At 41.5% G+C, this 18,949-nt stretch overlaps 1 protein-coding gene across 1 annotated transcript in view; it reads left to right on the top strand.

The window, feature by feature from the left end:
* The window catches only part of LOC128706178 (neuroglian), a gene marked incomplete in the record, with an annotated part of 1,637,481 nt that overhangs the window by 575,452 nt on the left and 1,043,080 nt on the right, over nt 1-18,949 (top strand).

The raw sequence follows: 18,949 nt of genomic DNA, 5'->3' as shown, positions 1-18,949 counted from the left end.
GGTCCAAATGAAAGGAACATCCTTCTTAAGCAACTCAGATGAGCTGTATAGAAGAAAAATTTGCCATATAAGCTTTATAGAAGCCTGTTAAGGATTTTTCCTCAACATCAGTAGTGTAGGAAAATTTTGTACAGCAGTTACTTTACTTTGGTCAGTCTTAACCTCTCCAGGAGTGACTAGGTGACCAAGACACTTGATCTCTGATCTAAGTAACTGTTATTTAGAAAGCTTTATCTTTGGATCACCTTCTTCAGGCTTACTGAGTACCAGATCTCGTCTCATGAGATACTTTTCCACATCTTGATATGACGATCATGTCGTTTTAAGTACACCATAGGGGCCTTGCCTATAAGGCTCCTAAAAATGTATGTCATGACTCTCAAGGGAGTGATAGGTGAGAAGTACGAACCAAAGGACATTGTGAGGTAATGATAATGTCCTGTACGGGTGGAGAAGACAGTTAGCTCTTGGTTATCCTTGGCTGTAATAAGTCTAGGGCAGAGAAGACTGTTATCTAGGATATTGCATAATAAGTCTCCAAGAACAGGAAGTGGGGAAGGGGTGTGGAATCGTTGTACCATTCAGCTTCCTGAAATCAATCACCAAGTGCCCAGTACCAGTATTTCTTGGGTACTAAAATCATTGGTGCATTCCAGGATGAATTGTTACGTGTGATGACACCCTCATCAAGCATCTGGTTGATTAACTCCCCTAGTATGGCAAATGTAATTGGCGGTGTTAGCAAATGCACTTGGTTGATGCCAGCAAATGTCTTTGATGGTGCTAGCAAATGTCCTTGATGATGCTAAGACATAAACAAACCATACCACGGGCGGGGATAGAACCCGGGATCAGAGAGTCTCAAAGCTCCAGACCGTCGCGTTAGCCACTGGACCAGCTAGCCACAATAAGAATCTTATTGTGGCTAGCTGGTCCAGTGGCTAACGCGACGGTCTGGAGTTCTGAGACTCTCTGATCCCGGGTTCTATCCCCGCCCGTGGTATGGTTTGTTTGCAATTGTATCATCACGATTTCGTGAGTCATGCTAAGACATTCTTGATGGTTCTAGGAAATATAATAATTAATTGAGTGAAATGTAAGTGGCGGAGGAAGAGGAAGGGGGAAAAGAAGACAGAAAAGGAGAGAGAGGAAAGGAAAATGGAGCCAGGGGAAGGGAAGAGAAAGAGGAAGGGGAAAGGAGAGAGAAAAGGAGAAGAAAGAAAAAGGCAGATAAAAGGTGATTGCTGGAGAATAAAATGAAGAATGGAAAATAAAGAAAAAGAGAGGAAAAGTAAGGGAGAGAGAAAAAGAGAAACGGTAAAAAATTGAGAAAAGTGGAGAGGAAAGAAAGTGTAAAATGGGAAGGAAGAGATAACGGAATATTGGGAAGAGGAAATGAAAGTAGATGAGGGTGGAGAAAAGAGATGGAAAAACAGACAGAAGAGGAAGGGGAAGAGAGACAGATAAGATGAGGACAGAAAACTGGGAACAGAGCCGTCACCACAAGACTGCCACACAATCATACCACAAGACGGGCAGCCATCATACAAGACGGGCAGCCATCATACCACAAGATGGCCACCCAATCATACATAAGACGGGCAGCCATCATACCACAGGACGGCTACCCAATCATGCTACAAGACGGGCAGCCATCATACCACAAGACAGGCAGCCATCACACAAGATGGGCAACCATCATACCACAAAACGGGTAGGTATTACACCAAAAGACGGGCAGGCATCATACCACAAGATGGGCAGGCATCATACAACAAGATGGGCAGGCATCATGCCACAAGATGGGCAGGCATCATACCACAAGACGGGCAGGTATCATACCAGAAGATGGGAAGGCATCATACCACAAGACGGGCAGCCATCATACCACAAGACGGGCAGGCATCATACCACAAGACGGGCAGGCATCATGCCACAAGGCGGGCAGGCATCATACCACAAGATGGGCAGGCGTCATACCACAAGACGGGCAGGCATCATACAACAAGATGGGCAGGTATCATACCACAAGACAAGCAGGCATCATACCACAAGACAGCCAGGCATCATACCACAAGACGGGCAGGCATCATACCACAAGACGGGCAGCCATCATACCACAAGAGGGGAAGCCATCATACCACATGACTGGCAGCCATCACACCAAAAGACAGGCAGCCATTATACCACAAGAGAGGAAGCCATCATACCACAAGACGGGAAGCCATCATACCACAAGAGGGGAAGCCATCATATCATAAGACGGGCAGTCATCATACCACAAGACGGGCAGTCATCATACAAGAGGGGAAGCCATCATACCACAAGACAGGCAGCCATCATAACACAAGATGGGCAGATATCATACCACAAGATGGGCAGACATCATACCATAAGACGGGTAGGCATCATAACACAAGATGGGCAGGTATCATACCACAAGACGCACAGCCATCATACTAGAAGACGGGCAAGCATCATACCACAAGACGGGCAGGCATCATACCACAAGATGGGCAGATATCATACCACAAGATGGGCAGGCATCATACCACAAGACAGACAGCCATCATACTAGAAGACGGGCAAGCATCATACCACAAGACAGGCAGCATCATACCACAAGACGGGCAGGCATCCTACCACAAGACAGGCAGGCATCATACCACAAGACGGGCAGGCATCATACCACAAGACGGGCAGGCATCATACCACAAGACGGGCAGGCATCATACCACAAGACGGGCAGACATCATATCACAAGACGGGCAGGCATCATACCACAAGACGTGCAGGCATCATACCACAAGACGGGCGGGCATAATGCCACAAGATGGGCAGGTATCATGCCACAAGACAGGAAGACATCATACCACAAGACGGACAGCCATCATACTAGAAGACGGGCAAGCATCATGCCACAAGATGGGCAGGCATCATACCACAAGATGGGCAGGCATCCTACCACAAGAAGGGCAGGCATCATACCACAAGACGGGCAGGCATCGTACCACAAGACGGGCAGGCATCTTACCTCAAGACGGGCAGGCATAATACCACAAGATGGGCAGGTATCATACCACAAGACGGAAATACATCATACCATAAGAAGGACAGCCATCATACTAGAAGACGGGCAAGCATCAAACCTCAAGACAGGCAGGCATCACACCACAAGACGGGCAGGCAGCCCACCACAAGACGGGCAAGCATCATACCACAAGACAGGCAGGCATCATACCACAAGACGGGCAGGTATCATACCACAAGACGGGCAGCCATCATACCACAAGACGGGCAGCCATCATACCACATCATACCACAGCCATTAATGTTATGGTGATGGTTACTGTTATAGTGATGATTAATGTTATGGTGATGGTTAATGTTATGGTGATGGTTAATGTTATGGTGATGGTTAATGTTATAGTGATGGTTAATGTTATGGTGATGGTTAATGTTATGGTGATGGTTAATGTTATGGTGATGGTTAATGTTATGGTGATGGTTAATGTTATGGTGATGGTTAATGTTATGGTGATGGTTAATGTTATGGTGATGGTTAATGTTATGGTGATGGTTAATGTTATAGTGATGGTTAATGTTATGGTGATGGTTAATGTTATGGTGATGGTTAATGTTATAGTGATGGTTAATGTTATGGTGATGGTTAATGTTATGGTGATAGTTAATGTTATGGTGATGGTTAATGTTATGGTGATGGTTAATGCTATGGTGATGGTTAATGTTATGGTGATGGTTAATGTTATGGTGATGGTTAATGTTATGGTGATAGTTAATGTTATGGTGATGGTTAATGTTATGGTGATGGTTAATGTTATGGTGATAGTTAATGTTATGGTGATGGTTAATGTTATGGTGATGGTTAATGTTATGGTGATGGTTAATGTTATGGTGATGGTTAATGTTATGGTGATGGTTAATGTTATGGTGATAGTTAATGTTATGGTGATGGTTAATGTTATGGTGATGGTTAATGTTATGGTGATAGTTAATGTTATGGTGATGGTTAATGTTATGGTGATGGTTAATGTTATGGTGATAGTTAATGTTATGGTGATGGTTAATGCTATGGTGATGGTTAATGTTTTGGTGATGGTTAATGTTATGGTGATGGTTAATGTTATGGTGATGGTTAATGTTATGGTGATAGTTAATGTTATGGTGATGGTTAATGTTATGGTGATGGTTAATGTTATGGTGATGGTTAATGTTATGGTGATGGTTAATGTTATGGTGATGGTTAATGTTATGGTGACACGTCACAACATTAACTACAAGGAAGGTGTCGCCAGGTGTTAACATCAGGACTGACAAAGTCGCTCCTGGCGAATATTGCATTTAATATATATGTTGAACTGGGTTCGATTCCCGGCGGGTGGAAACATTTCGACACGTTTCCTTACACCTGTTGTCCTCTTCACCTAGCAGCAAATAGGTACCTGGGTGTTAGTCGACTGGTGTGGGTCGCATCCTGGGGGACAAGATTAAGGACCCCAATGGAAATAAGTTAGACAGTCCTCGATGACGCACTGACTTTCTTGGGTTATCCTGGGTGGCTAACCCTCCGGGGTTAAAAATCCGAACGAAATCTTATCTTATCTTATCTTAACTGTAAACAATAGTCTTCGTCCCAGTTGTGTGTACATCACAGCTGTGTGTACATCACAGCTGTGTGTACATTACAGCTGTGTGTACATCACGGGTGTGTGTACATCACAGCTGTGTGTACATCACAGCTGTGTGTACATCATGGCTGTGTGTACATCACAGCTGTGTGTACATCACAGCTGTGTGTACATCACAGCTGTGTGTACATCATGGCTGTGTGTGCATCACAGCTGTGTACATCACAGCTGTGTGTACACAGCTGTGTGTACATCACAGCTGTTTGTATATTACAGCTGTGTACATCACAGCTGTGTACATCACAGCTGTGTGTACATCACAGCTGTGTACATCACAGCTGTGTGTACATCACAGCTGTGTACATCACAGCTGTGTGTACATCACAGCTGTGTACATCACAGCTGTGTGTACATCACAGCTGTGTGTTCATCACAGCTGTGTGTTCATCACAGCTGTGTACATCACAGCTGTGTGTACATCCCAGATGTGTACATCACAGCTGTGTGTTCATCACAGCTGTGTGTACATCACAGCTGTGTACATCACAGCTGTGTGTTCATCACAGCTGTGTGTTCATCACAGATCTATTATTGTACCCAGTTCTTATACAACCATTCAGTGAAAAAAAATTGAGATGGAGAAGATTATTATTATTATAATCAAAAAGAAGCGCTAAGCCAGAGATGGAGAAGAGAAGTGAAGATTAATATAAGCCTGAGAGTGTAGAAGCTTCATAACAGCCATCAGTCTGTCTGAGGTGAAGAGAAACAATATGTCTAATTAATCAACTGACAGCAACAATACCTGTACATCTGTAGCTTATTTTATGTTCCCTCAGAAGTTATGTATTGTATTACTCTTTTTCCCCTTGTTCCTTTGTCAGTGTGAGAATGTGTGGGTGATGGTTGTGTTGTTTGAGAATGTGTGGGTGATGGTTGTGTTGTTTGAGAATGTGTGGGTGATTGTTGTGTTGTTTGAGAATGTGTGGGTGATTGTTGTGTTGTTTGAGAATGTGTGGGTGATGATTGAGTTGTTTGAGAATGTGTGGGTGATTGTTGTGTTGTTTGAGAATGTGTGGGTGATGGTTGTGTTGTTTGAGAATGTGTGGGTGATTGTTGTGTTGTTTGAGAATGTGTGGGTGATGATTGAGTTGTTTGAGAATGTGTGGGTGATTGTTGTGTTGTTTGAGAATGTGTGGGTGATGATTGAGTTGTTTGAGAATGTGTGGGTGATTGTTGTGTTGTTTGAGAATGTGTGGGTGATGGTTGTGTTGTTTGAGAATGTGTGGGTGATGATTGTGTTGTTTGAGAATGTGTGGGTGATTGTTGTGTTGTTTGAGAATGTGTGGGTGATTGTTGTGTTGTTTGAGAATGTGTGGGTGATGATTGTGTTGTTTGAGAATGTGTGGGTGATTGTTGTGTTGTTTGAGAATGTGTGGGTGATTGTTGTGTTGTTTGAGAATGTGTGGGTGATGATTGTGTTGTTTGAGAATGTGTGGGTGATTGTTGTGTTGTTTGAGAATGTGTGGGTGATTGTTGTGTTGTTTGAGAATGTGTGGGTGATTGTTGTGTTGTTTGAGAATGTGTGGGTGATGGTTGTGTTGTTTGAGAATGTGTGGGTGATTGTTGTGTTGTTTGAGAATGTGTGGGTGATTGTTGTGTTGTTTGAGAATGTGTGGGTGATTGTTGTGTTGTTTGAGAATGTGTGGGTGATGGTTGTGTTGTTTGAGAATGTGTGGGTGATTGTTGTGTTGTTTGAGAATGTGTGGGTGATTGTTGTGTTGTTTGAGAATGTGTGGGTGATGATTGTGTTGTTTGAGAATGTGTGGGTGATTGTTGTGTTGTTTGAGAATGTGTGGGTGATTGTTGTGTTGTTTGAGAATGTGTGGGTGATGATTGTGTTGTTTGAGAATGTGTGGGTGATTGTTGTGTTGTTTGAGAATGTGTGGGTGATTGTTGTGTTGTTTGAGAATGTGTGGGTGATGATTGTGTTGTTTGAGAATGTGTGGGTGATTGTTGTGTTGTTTGAGAATGTGTGGGTGATGATTGAGTTGTTTGAGAATGTGAGGGTGATAGTTGTGTAGTCTGAGAATGTGTGGGTGATTGTTGTGTTGTTTGAGAATGTGTGGGTGATTGTTGTGTTGTTTGAGAATGTGTGGGTGATTGTTGTGTTGTTTGAGAATGTGTGGGTGATTGTTGTGTTGTTTGAGAATGTGTGGGTGATGATTGTGTTGTTTGAGAATGTGTGGGTGATTGTTGTGTTGTTTGAGAATGTGTGGGTGATGGTTGTGTTGTTTGAGAATGTGTGGGTGATTGTTGTGTTGTTTGAGAATGTGTGGGTGATGATTGTGTTGTTTGAGAATGTGTGGGTGATTGTTGTGTTGTTTGAGAATGTGTGGGTGATGGTTGTGTTGTTTGAGAATGTGTGGGTGATGGTTGTGTTGTTTGAGAATGTGTGGGTGATGGTTGTGTTGTTTGAGAATGTGTGGGTGATTGTTGTGTTGTTTGAGAATGTGTGGGTGATGGTTGTGTTGTTTGAGAATGTGTGGGTGATGGTTGTGTTGTTTGAGAATGTGTGAGTGATGATTGTGTTGTTTGAGAATGTGTGGGTGATATTTGTGTTTGAGAATGTGAGGGTGATGATTGTGTTGTTTGAGAATGTGTGGGTGATGGTTGTGTTGTTTGAGAATGTGTGGGTGATGATTGTGTTTGAGAATGTTGTGATTGTTGTGTTGTTTGAGAATGTGTGGGTGATGGTTGTATTGTTTGAGAATGTGTGGGTGATGGTTGTGTTGTTTGAGAATGTGTGGGTGATGGTTGTGTTGTTTGAGAATGTGTGGGTGATGGTTGTGTTGTTTGAGAATGTGTGGGTGATGTGTGTGGTGTTGGAGAATGTGTGGGTGATGTTGTGTTGAGAATGTGTGGGTGATGGTTGTGTTGTTTGAGAATGTGTGGGTGATGGTTGTGTTGTTTGAGAATGTGTGGGTGATGGTTGTGTTGTTTGAGAATGTGTGGGTGATGGTTGTGTTGTTTGAGAATGTGTGGGTGATGGTTGTGTTGTTTGAGAATGTGTGGGTGATGGTTGTGTTGTTTGAGAATGTGTGGGTGATGGTTGTGTTGTTTGAGAATGTGTGGGTGATGGTTGTGTTGTTTGAGAATGTGTGGGTGATGGTTGTGTTGTTTGAGAATGTGTGGGTGATGATTTTGTTGTTTGAGAATGTGTGGGTGATGGTTGTGTTGTTTGAGAATGTGTGGGTGATGGTTGTGTTGTTTGAGAATGTGTGGGTGATGGTTGTGTTGTTTGAGAATGTGTGGGTGATGGTTGTGTTGTTTGAGAATGTGTGGGTGATGGTTGTTTGAGAATTGTGGGTGATGGTTGTGTTGTTTGAGAATGTGTGGGTGATGGTTGTGTTGTTTGAGAATGTGTGGGTGATGGTTGTGTTGTTTGAGAATGTGTGGGTGATGGTTGTGTTGTTTGAGAATGTGTGGGTGATGGTTGTGTTGTTTGAGAATGTGTGGGTGATGGTTGTGTTGTTTGAGAATGTGTGGGTGATGATTGTGTTGTTTGAGAATGTGTGGGTGATGGTTGTGTTGTTTGAGAATGTGTGGGTGATGATTGTGTTGTTTGAGAATGTGTGGGTGATGATTGTGTTGTTTGAGAATGTGTGGGTGATGGTTGTGTTGTTTGAGAATGTGTGGGTGATGGTTGTGTTGTTTGAGAATGTGTGGGTGATGGTTGTGTTGTTTGAGAATGTGTGGGTGATGGTTGTGTTGTTTGAGAATGTGTGGGTGATGGCTGTGTTGTTTGAGAATGTGTGGGTGATGGTTGTGTTGTTTGAGAATGTGTGGGTGATGGTTGTGTTGTTTGAGAATGTGTGAGTGATGGCTGTGTTGTTTGAGAATGTGTGGGTGATGGTTGTGTTGTTTGAGAATGTGTGGGTGATGGTTGTGTTGTTTGAGAATGTGTGAGTGATGGTTGTGTTGTTTGAGAATGTGTGAGTGATGGCTGTGTTGTTTGAGAATGTGTGGGTGATGGTTGTGTTGTTTGAGAATGTGTGAGTGATGATTGTGTTGCTTGAGAATGTGTGGGTGATGATTGTGTTGTTTGAGAATGTGTGGGTGATGATTGTGTTGTTTGAGAATGTGTGAGTGATGGTTGTGTTGTTTGAGAATGTGTGAGTGATGGCTGTGTTGTTTGAGAATGTGTGGGTGATGGTTGTGTTGTTTGAGAATGTGTGGGTGATGGCTGTGTTGTTTGAGAATGTGTGGGTGATGGCTGTGTTGTTTGAGAATGTGTCAGTGATGGCTGTGTTGTTTGAGAATGTGTGGGTGATGGTTGTGTTGTTTGAGAATGTGTGGGTGATGGTTGTGATGTTTGAGAATGTGTGAGTGATGGCTGTGTTGTTTGAGAATGTGTGAGTGATGGCTGTGTTGTTTCAGAATGTGTCAGTGATGGCTGTGTTGTTTGAGAATGTGTGGGTGATGGTTGTGTTGTTTGAGAATGTGTGAGTGATGGTTGTGTTGTTTGAGAATGTGTGGGTGATGGCTGTGTTGTTTGAGAATGTGTGGGTGATGGTTGTGTTGTTTGAGAATGTGTGAGTGATGGCTGTGTTGTTTGAGAATGTGTGAGTGATGGCTGTGTTGTTTGAGAATGTGTGAGTGATGGTTGTGTTGTTTGAGAATGTGTGGGTGATGGCTGTGTTGTTTGAGAATGTGTGGGTGATGGTTGTGTTGTTTGAGAATGTGTGAGTGATGGTTGTGTTGTTTGAGAATGTGTGGGTGATGGCTGTGTTGTTTGAGAATGTGTGGGTGATGGTTGTGTTGTTTGAGAATGTGTGAGTGATGGCTGTGTTGTTTGAGAATGTGTGAGTGATGGCTGTGTTGTTTGAGAATGTGTGGGTGATGGCTGTGTTGTTTGAGAATGTGTGAGTGATGGCTGTGTTGTTTGAGAATGTGTGAGTGATGGCTGTGTTGTTTGAGAATGTGTGAGTGATGGCTGTGTTGTTTGAGAATGTGTGAGTGATGGTTGTGTTGTTTGAGAATGTGTGGGTGATGGTTGTGTTGTTTGAGAATGTGTGAGTGATGGTTGTGTTGTTTGAGAATGTGTGGGTGATGGCTGTGTTGTTTGAGAATGTGTGAGTGATGGTTGTGTTGTTTGAGAATGTGTGAGTGATGGTTGTGTTGTTTGAGAATGTGTGAGTGATGGCTGTGTTGTTTGAGAATGTGTGAGTGATGGTTGTGTTGTTTGAGAATGTGTGAGTGATGGTTGTGTTGTTTGAGAATGTGTGAGTGATGGCTGTGTTGTTTGAGAATGTGTGAGTGATGATTGTGTTGTTTGAGAATGTGTGAGTGATGATTGTGTTGTTTGAGAATGTGTGAGTGATGATTGTGTTGTTTGAGAATGTGTGGGTGATGATTGCGTTGTTTGAGAATGTGTGAGTGATGATTGTGTTGTTTGAGAATGTGTGAGTGATGATTGTGTTGTTTGAGAATGTGTGAGTGATGATTGTGTTGTTTGAGAATGTGTGAGTGATGATTGTGTTGTTTGAGAATGTGTGGGTGATGGTTGTGTTGTTTGAGAATGTGTGGGTGATGGTTGTGTTGTTTGAGAATGTGTGGGTGATGGTTGTGTTGTTTGAGAATGTGTGGGTGATGGCTGTGTTGTTTGAGAATGTGTGAGTGATGATTGTGTTGCTTGAGAATGTGTGGGTGATGATTGTCTTGCTTGAGAATGTGTGGGTGATGATTGTGTTGTTTGAGAATGTGTGAGTGATGGTTGTGTTGTTTGAGAATGTGTGAGTGATGGCTGTGTTGTTTGAGAATGTGTGGGTGATGGTTGTGTTGTTTGAGAATGTGTGGGTGATGGCTGTGTTGTTTGAGAATGTGTGAGTGATGATTGTGTTGCTTGAGAATGTGTGGGTGATGATTGTGTTGCTTGAGAATGTGTGGGTGATGGTTGTGTTGTTTGAGAATGTGTGAGTGATGATTGTGTTGCTTGAGAATGCGTGGGTGATGATTGTGTTGCTTGAGAATGTGTGGGTGATGGTTGTGTTGTTTGAGAATGTGTGAGTGATGATTGTGTTGCTTGAGAATGTGTGGGTGATGATTGTGTTGCTTGAGAATGTGTGGGTCATGATTGTGTTGCTTGAGAATGTGTGGGTGATGGTTGTGTTGTTTGAGAATGTGTGGGTGATGATTGTGTTGCTTGAGAATGTGTGAGTGATGATTGTGTTGCTTGAGAATGTGTGGGTGATGATTGTGTTGCTTGAGAATGTGTGGGTGATGATTGTGTTGCTTGAGAATGTGTGGGTGATGATTGTGTTCTCTGAGAATGTGTGGGTGATGGTTGTGTTGTTTGAGAATGTGTGGGTGATGATTGTGTTGTCTGAGAATGTGTGGGTGATGATTGTGTTGCTTGAGAATGTGTGGGTGATGATTGTGTTGCTTGAGAATGTGTGGGTGATGATTGTGTTGTCTGAGAATGTGTGGGTGATGATTGTGTTGCTTGAGAATGTGTGGGTGATGATTGTGTTGCTTGAGAATGTGTGGGTGATGATTGTGTTGTCTGAGAATGTGTGGGTGATGGTTGTGTTGTTTGAGAATGTGTGGGTGATGATTGTGTTGCTTGAGAATGTGTGGGTGATGGTTGTGTTGTTTGAGAATGTGTGGGTGATGATTGTGTTGCTTGAGAATGTGTGGGTGATGATTGTGTTGTCTGAGAATGTGTGGGTGATGGTTGTGTTGTTTGAGAATGTGTGGGTGATGATTGTGTTGCTTGAGAATGTGTGGGTGATGATTGTGTTGTCTGAGAATGTGTGGGTGATGGTTGTGTTGTTTGAGAATGTGTGGGTGATGATTGTGTTGCTTGAGAATGTGTGGGTGATGGTTGTGTTGTTTGAGAATGTGTGGGTGATGGTTGTGTTGTTTGAGAATGTGTGGGTGATGGTTGTGTTGTTTGAGAATGTGTGGGTGATGATTGTGTTGTTTGAGAATGTGTGGGTGATGGTTGTGTTGTCTGAGAATGTGTGGGTGATGGTTGTGTTGTTTGAGAATGTAGATTGTGTTGTTTGATGTGTGGGTGATGGTGTTGTGTTGTTGATGAGAATGTGTGGGTGATGATTAGTGTGTGGGTGATGGTTGTATTGTTTGAGAATGTGTGGGTGATGATTGAGTTGTTTGAGAATGTGTGGGTGATGATTGTGTTGTCTGAGAATGTGAGGGTGATGGTTGTGTTGTCAGTCTGTCAGAACCTGTGGGTGATGATAATTTGTCTTGAAAAGTCACAAAAAAGTTTAAACTTTTTTATATAATAAGGAAACGCTCAATTAGACTTACATGAAGCCGAAAGTTTTCCTGTAAGTCATGCATCGTCATGTTAAAGTCAGGTGTCGTCTCATTGACTCTCAGTGTTGTGTGTCTACCACTTGAGTTAAGTGCTGAAGATCCTGCACTCTACCAGGAACCTCCTCCAGTTTGATCAAGACACTTAAGCTTTTTCTTTGGAAAAAGATAGCCAGTTCTTCATTTTATTATTATGTTATTATTATTGTTAGTAATGTTGTTGTTATTGATATCGTTATGATTATTGCTATTGTTTTTGTTGGTTTTGTTGTTTATTGCGGTTTGTTGTTGTTTTTGTTGTTCAAGGGGATTCGCTGATGGACGAGGATTCGGTCCCAGGGCGAGGGGAAACATTGGGTATGTTTCCTTACACCTGATGTCCCTGTTCACCTAGTAGTTAGTAGGTACCTGCCTGGTAGAAGACGGTGTGGGTCTCAGCTGAAATTAACCAGTTTGATGATGCGACTTTGGGTTATCCTGGATTACTAACTCTTCGGGTTAATTATACAAACCAAATCTTCTAGAGAATCAGGTGTCCTGAGGTGAAACATATTTTGGGGATTAGGATCTTAGCAATCAGATGCATTTTCCCAGTGGTTCCCTGAGCACTCAGATTCCCATCACTCAGAAACATATTCTCCTGCTAAAGTACATCATATTTATTTTATATGATCATGTTGGCACCCACTAGACTGTACTTCAGCTCTGGTCTTTCCTTAGCCTCTCGGATCCCCATTGCAATACTTTATGTGAGTAGAACTCGAGCAGCCGCTTCTCTGATCACCTCTATAACAAGTCCGGGTCTCCTGGTGTCTGACCCGGCTGGTTCAATAAGTGTATCACCATCTTATAGCCTGTTATTGAATGTCTGCTGGGAGCAGAATGATGCACTTCCTTGTCTTTGTCATGCCACAGGTGGTGATCGAAACTAAGTCCTGGTTGAAGGCGTCGATAAGCAGGTGTTTTCTCTGAGGTTTATATATTTTGTTGTAAAGAACGTAGTGGGTCACTGAAGCTAAGATGCTGGTGCTCCTTTGTTCCACTTCTTATTAGTGGTAATGTGTGATTGTCAACTTTATTCTTAACTTCATGCTTTATCAGTGGTGCCTTGTGTTTTCTCTCAGTCCTCGATGATTGTAACTCTGCTCTGAGTGCATGATATCATTTTGCAGTCTCTCATATAGAAGGATTATCAGGATTTTGGAATGCTTCCTTGTCGTTCGGGGAAAAATGAGCAGTGTTCCTACTACCTCAGCCTCTCAACATGCGGCGACATCTTTCTTCAGGCTTTCAACAGGGTGACACCAAACACATATTGAACACCAGTCTACATGTGAGGTCAAACTACAAGTGGACTGACAAACAGTGTTCCTCTGATAATAGTAAACGATTCACTAAACTATTGTTTCTCTACAGCCTCCTACCTTTCCCAGTAGCTTTATTCTCTCTCACCATCAGCTACACTCTGGACTGGAAATATCTGCAGTGTTTGTGCACAGAGGGTAGCAAGCCCTGTGACAGTGATCCCTCAGTACTTATTAGTTTCCTGTTGTCGATAACAAACATGTATTTGTCCCATTTACTGACACGTTTCATGATTGTTTTCATCTGCTCTTAACTCAGCACACGGTGTCAGAATATCTCTTGTGCTGTGGCTTCTCAAGTAATTATTTGCTTTTTTTTTCTTAACATGAAATGCACTTTGCCTTATAAACAGTTGTCTTGCTCTCTTAATGTTGCTGATGCCGCTCGTCCTTGGGCTTCACCTGCGACATTTTAGCCAAAGAAAAAACCCCAGAGTGAAGCCACATTTGATAGATTTTCTTTGACGATAATGTCATCCAGCAGCTTTACATGGTGAAAATGCTCCCACAGCGCGTGTTGGCAGGTCACAAGTAATAACATTCCGTCAAGTAAATCTTTTACCACTTCTATTATTGCAGCATCCGTTTTCTGTAGCATCCAGTACGATTTTCCAGGTGCCTATGATTTTTGGTTTTGCAAGGATTGACTCATGACTCAGAGTTCAACACGAATCATGCAATCTCTGTGTGTTGTATATATATATATATATATATATATATATATATATATATATATATATATATATATATATATATATATATATATAATGTCGTGCCGAATGGGCAGAACTTGCGATCTTGGCTTAAATAGCAACGCTCATCTTGCCATATAGGCCAAGCAAAAATTTGTGTATGCAATAATTTCGCAAAAATCTTTCTGAACCTAACGAAAAAAATATATTTCACTGTGTTTCGTATTAAATTATTGTAAACAAATCTAAAATATATATAGTTGGGTTAGGCTAAAATAAATTGTTCGCATCGCTATTGGGCGGTGCGGACGTGCTGCGCAGTAGCTCCTGATTGAGTTGGCTTTTGCGCAGTGTTGACGTGTACTTAGCTCTGTGAAGACCTGTTTGCGCGCTCTCTACGAATTGAAGCAAGATGCTCTCCATCGAGCAACTTTACCAATAGCTTAAGGAAGAATTGAGGATGGCAAAGATGGAGATTCGGCGACTGACCGAGGAAAACAAGAAGATTCGTAGTAGTCCTCCTGTTTTGAGTCCTCAGGTCAAGAAGGGAAACTGGTCAGTGGCTGGACAGCAGGGAACGAAGTTGACGATCAAGAAGACGAATGGAAAGGTAGAAACGATGAAGAAGAAAGAGACTGCCGTGGAAATTGTTGTGGAAACATCTAATACATTCTCAGTGCTACCCGACGAATGTGAGTCGACTACTGGGAACATCACGACGAACGACACCAAGGAAGGTAAGAATATTGTTGTTGTTGGGGATAACCAAGTTAGGTATATGGATAGGGCGTTCTGCTTGAAGGACAGGAGTAGGAGACAGAGAGTTTGCTTTCCTGGGGCTGGGATGGAGGATATTGTTAGCCGTCTGGATGACATCATGAGAGGTAATGGGAGCAATCCTATTATCTGTCTCAGTGCTGGAGGCAACGATGTTGGCAGACGTAGGAGTGAAGACCTGATTAGCAGGTATAGGTCAGCAATAGAAATAATTAGGAGTAAGGGTGGGAACCCTGTCTCATATGTGGTATTTTGCCAAGGAGAGGAGTTGGAAATGAATGGTTGTCCAGGGCAATTGGTGTCAATTGCTGGCTGGACAAATACTGTAAGGAAAATGCGGTAACATTCATTGACAACTGGGACCTCTTCTATGGCAGAAATGACATGTATGCCAGGGATGGGGTTCACTTATCTAGGTCTGGGGTGGTAGCACTGGCAAATGCAGTGGAGGGAGCAGTTAGGACTTTAAACTAGGAATAGTTAGTGGTATGGGTTTTGGCAGGAAAACAGTGAAGTCCCAGTGTAGTAATATTACGAGTTCTAGGGGAACTAGTAATAAGCAGAACGAGGTAGATATTGAAAAGCCAGGGACTTTGGGTGATAAGGACAGTAATAGGTTTAGTAGAAAAACAGAAATGAGCAGGAAGGGTAAAGAGAAAGGAGAGTCTTTCAATGTTTATTATGCTAATTGCCGTAGTGCTAGGAATAAGATGGACGAGTTGAGATTAGTTGCTAGTGCAGGTAACATTGATGTATTTGCCTTAACTGAGACGTGGTTTAATTCAAAAAGTCGGGACATGCCTGCAGAATGTCATATTCAGGGTTTTAAATTGTTCCAAGTAGATAGAAGTATCGGGAAGGGGGGTGGGGTGGCATTGTATGTCCGAGATCGCTTGAACTGTTGCATAAAAACGGGTATTAAGTCTGAAGTAACACATACAGAGTCTGTTTGGATAGAATTTTCAGAGGGGCATGAAAAACTGATTTTAGGAGTGATATACCGTCCCCCAAACTTAGATAGGGACCAAGGGAGACTACAAGGGGAGGAAATTGTTAAGGCCACAAGGCACGATAATGTAGTAATTCTAGGAGACTTTAACTTTAGTCATATTGATTGGAATTTCTTGACTGGGAATTTAGAATCATACGACTTCTTAGAAGTAGTTCAGGATTGTTTTTGAAGCAGTTTGTGACAGAACCTACAAGGGGAAATAACCTGCTTGACTTAGTTATGGCAAACAATGAATCCCTTGTTAATAATTTAGAAATTTCAGAGGAACTGGGTGCTAGCGACCACAAATCAATTACATTTAGCATTGAATGGAAGTACGATAGTAGCGATAACTCAGTAACAGTCCCAGATTTTCGCTTAGCAGATTACGATGGGCTTAGAGAACACTTATCATCTGTTGACTGGAGTAACGAAGTGAGCTATCAATATGACAAGTTTTCTGAACACTATACATGCTGCTCAAAGAACGTTTATCCCATATAAAGAAATTAGATCAAATAGAAATGACCCAAAATGGATGAATAATAGGCTCAAATATCTACTAGGGCATAAGAAAGGAATTTATAGGCGTATCAAAAGAGGTGAGGGTCATCTTATGAATCAGTATATTGACATTAAGAGGGACATTAAAAAGGGGATAAGAAAAGCTAAAAGGGACTATGAAATTAAAGTTGCTAGGGATTCTAAAACTAACCCAAAAAGTTTTTTCCAGGTCTATAGAACAAAAGTTAGAGATAAGATAGGTCCCCTTAAAAATAACTATGGGCACCTTACTGACAAAGAGAATGAAATGTGCTCGATTTTTAATAATTATTTTCTCTCAGTTTTTACACAGGAAGACACTAACAATATTCCAGTAATTAATTTTTATAGTGGGCTAGAAGATAAATTATGTAACATCACAGTCACTAGTGAAATGGTTGTGAAGCAGATAGACAGACTGAAGCAAAATAAGTCGCCGGGTCCTGATGAGGTTTTTTCAAGGGTTCTTAAGGAATGCAAAATGGAACTCTGTGAACCATTAACTAATATTTTTAATTTATCTCTTCAAACAGGTGTAGTGTCTGATATGTGGAAGATGGCTAATGTAATTCCTATTTTTAAAACAGGGGACAAGTCGTTTCCGTCAAATTGCCGCCCAATAAGCCTGACCTCAATTGTAGGCAAATTACTAGAGACAATTATAGCTGAGATTATAAGAAGCCATCTCGATAAGCATAGCTTGATTAATGATACTCAGCATGGATTCACAAGAGGCCGGTCTTGTCTAACTAATTTATTAACTTTCTTCAGTAAAGCTTTTGAGGCTGTTGACCACGATAAAGAATTTGATATTATTTACTTAGATTTTAGTAAGGCTTTTGATAGAGTTCCGCACCAAAGACTGTTAAAGAAAGTGGCAGCTCATGGCATTGCGGGAAAAGTGCTCTCGTGGGTCGAGTCATGGCTCACAGACAGGAAGCAGAGAGTGTCCATAAATGGGGTTAAATCCGAGTGGGGATCTGTAACAAGTGGCGTTCCACAGGGATCAGTCCTGGGCCCGTTGTTGTTTATAATATATATCAATGATCTTGATGAGGGAATTACTAGTGATATGAGCAAATTCGCCGATGACACAAAGATAGGTAGGATAATTGATTCAAACGTAGATGTTATGGAACTTCAGGAGGATTTAAACAAATTCTATTCTTGGTCAGAAAAGTGGCAGATGCAGTTCAATGTATATAAATGCAAGGTTCTGAAGCTCGGGAGTGTCCATAACCCTAGCACTTATAAGTTAAATAATGTAGAACTTAACCATACAGATTGCGAAAAGGACTTGGGGGTTATGGTGAGCAGCAACCTTAAACCAAGACAGCAATGCCTAAGCGTACGTAATAAGGCAAATAGATTACTGGGATTTATATCAAGAAGTGTAAGCAACAGAAGTCCAGAGGTCATACTGCAGCTTTATACATCATTAGTAAGGCCTCACCTAGATTATGCAGCTCAGTTCTGGTCTCCATATTACAGAATGGACATAAATTCGTTAGAAAACATTCAGTGTAGGATGACTAAATTAATACATAGCATTAGAAATCTTCCTTATGAAGAAAGATTGAAGACTCTTAAGTTACATTCACTTGTTAGACGAAGAATGAGAGGAGACCTGATCGAAGTGTATAAGTGGAAGATAGGTATTAATAAAGGGGATATTAATAAGGTCTTGAGGATGTCTCTCCAAGAGAGAACCCGCAGTAATGGATTTAAATTAGATAAGTTTAGATTTAGAAAGGACGTAGGAAAGTATTGGTTTGGAAATAGGGTAGTAGATGAGTGGAACAGTCTACCTAGTTGGGTTATTGAGGCTAGGACTTTGGGCAGTTTCAAATTTAGGTTGGATAAGTACATGAGTGGGAGGGGTTGCATTTGAGTGGGACTTTCACATCAGAGCTTATTTCTTGGGTGGCATTGAAAATTGGGTTGGGCAAATGTTTTGTTAGTGGGATGAATTGTAAAGGACCTGACTAGTATGGGCCAACAGGCCTCCTGCAGTGTTCCTCCTTTCTTATGTTCTTATGTTCTTAATAAGGTTAGGTAAGTTTTCTAAGATTCTTTTGGTGCAAAATTCTAAATTTTTACATTAACATTAATGAAAAAAATATATCTTTAAGCGTATAACAGAAAATTTTAGAAAGCGCTTAATTTTAAATGAGTTCTTGCTAAGTGACCAGTTTTACATATTCAGCACGACATATATATATATATATATATATATATATATATATATATATATATATATATATATATATATATATATATATATATATATATATATATATATATATATGAGTGTACGATTATTGTTTTTATAATCATATCATTAATAAAGTCTTAGCACAGTCCTTTTACTTAATTAAGCAATTTTGGCATTGGTGGTGTGTTGACCCCGTGTTGCTGTCTGACCGTTGATGATGTACTGTAGTGTTGCTGTCTGACCGTTGATGATATACTGTAGTGTTGCTGTCTGACCGTTGATGATGTACTGTAGTGTTGCTGCCTGACCGTTGATGATGTACTGTAGTGTTGCTGTCTGACCGTTGATGTTGTACTGTAGTGTTGCTGTCTGACCGT

This window comes from Cherax quadricarinatus, chromosome 3 (genome assembly GCF_038502225.1).
Source record: "Cherax quadricarinatus isolate ZL_2023a chromosome 3, ASM3850222v1, whole genome shotgun sequence".
NCBI classification, from domain to species: domain Eukaryota; kingdom Metazoa; phylum Arthropoda; class Malacostraca; order Decapoda; family Parastacidae; genus Cherax; species Cherax quadricarinatus.
The sequence above is the reverse complement of the archived record's forward strand: the minus strand, read 5'-3'. Positions and strand labels throughout refer to the sequence as shown.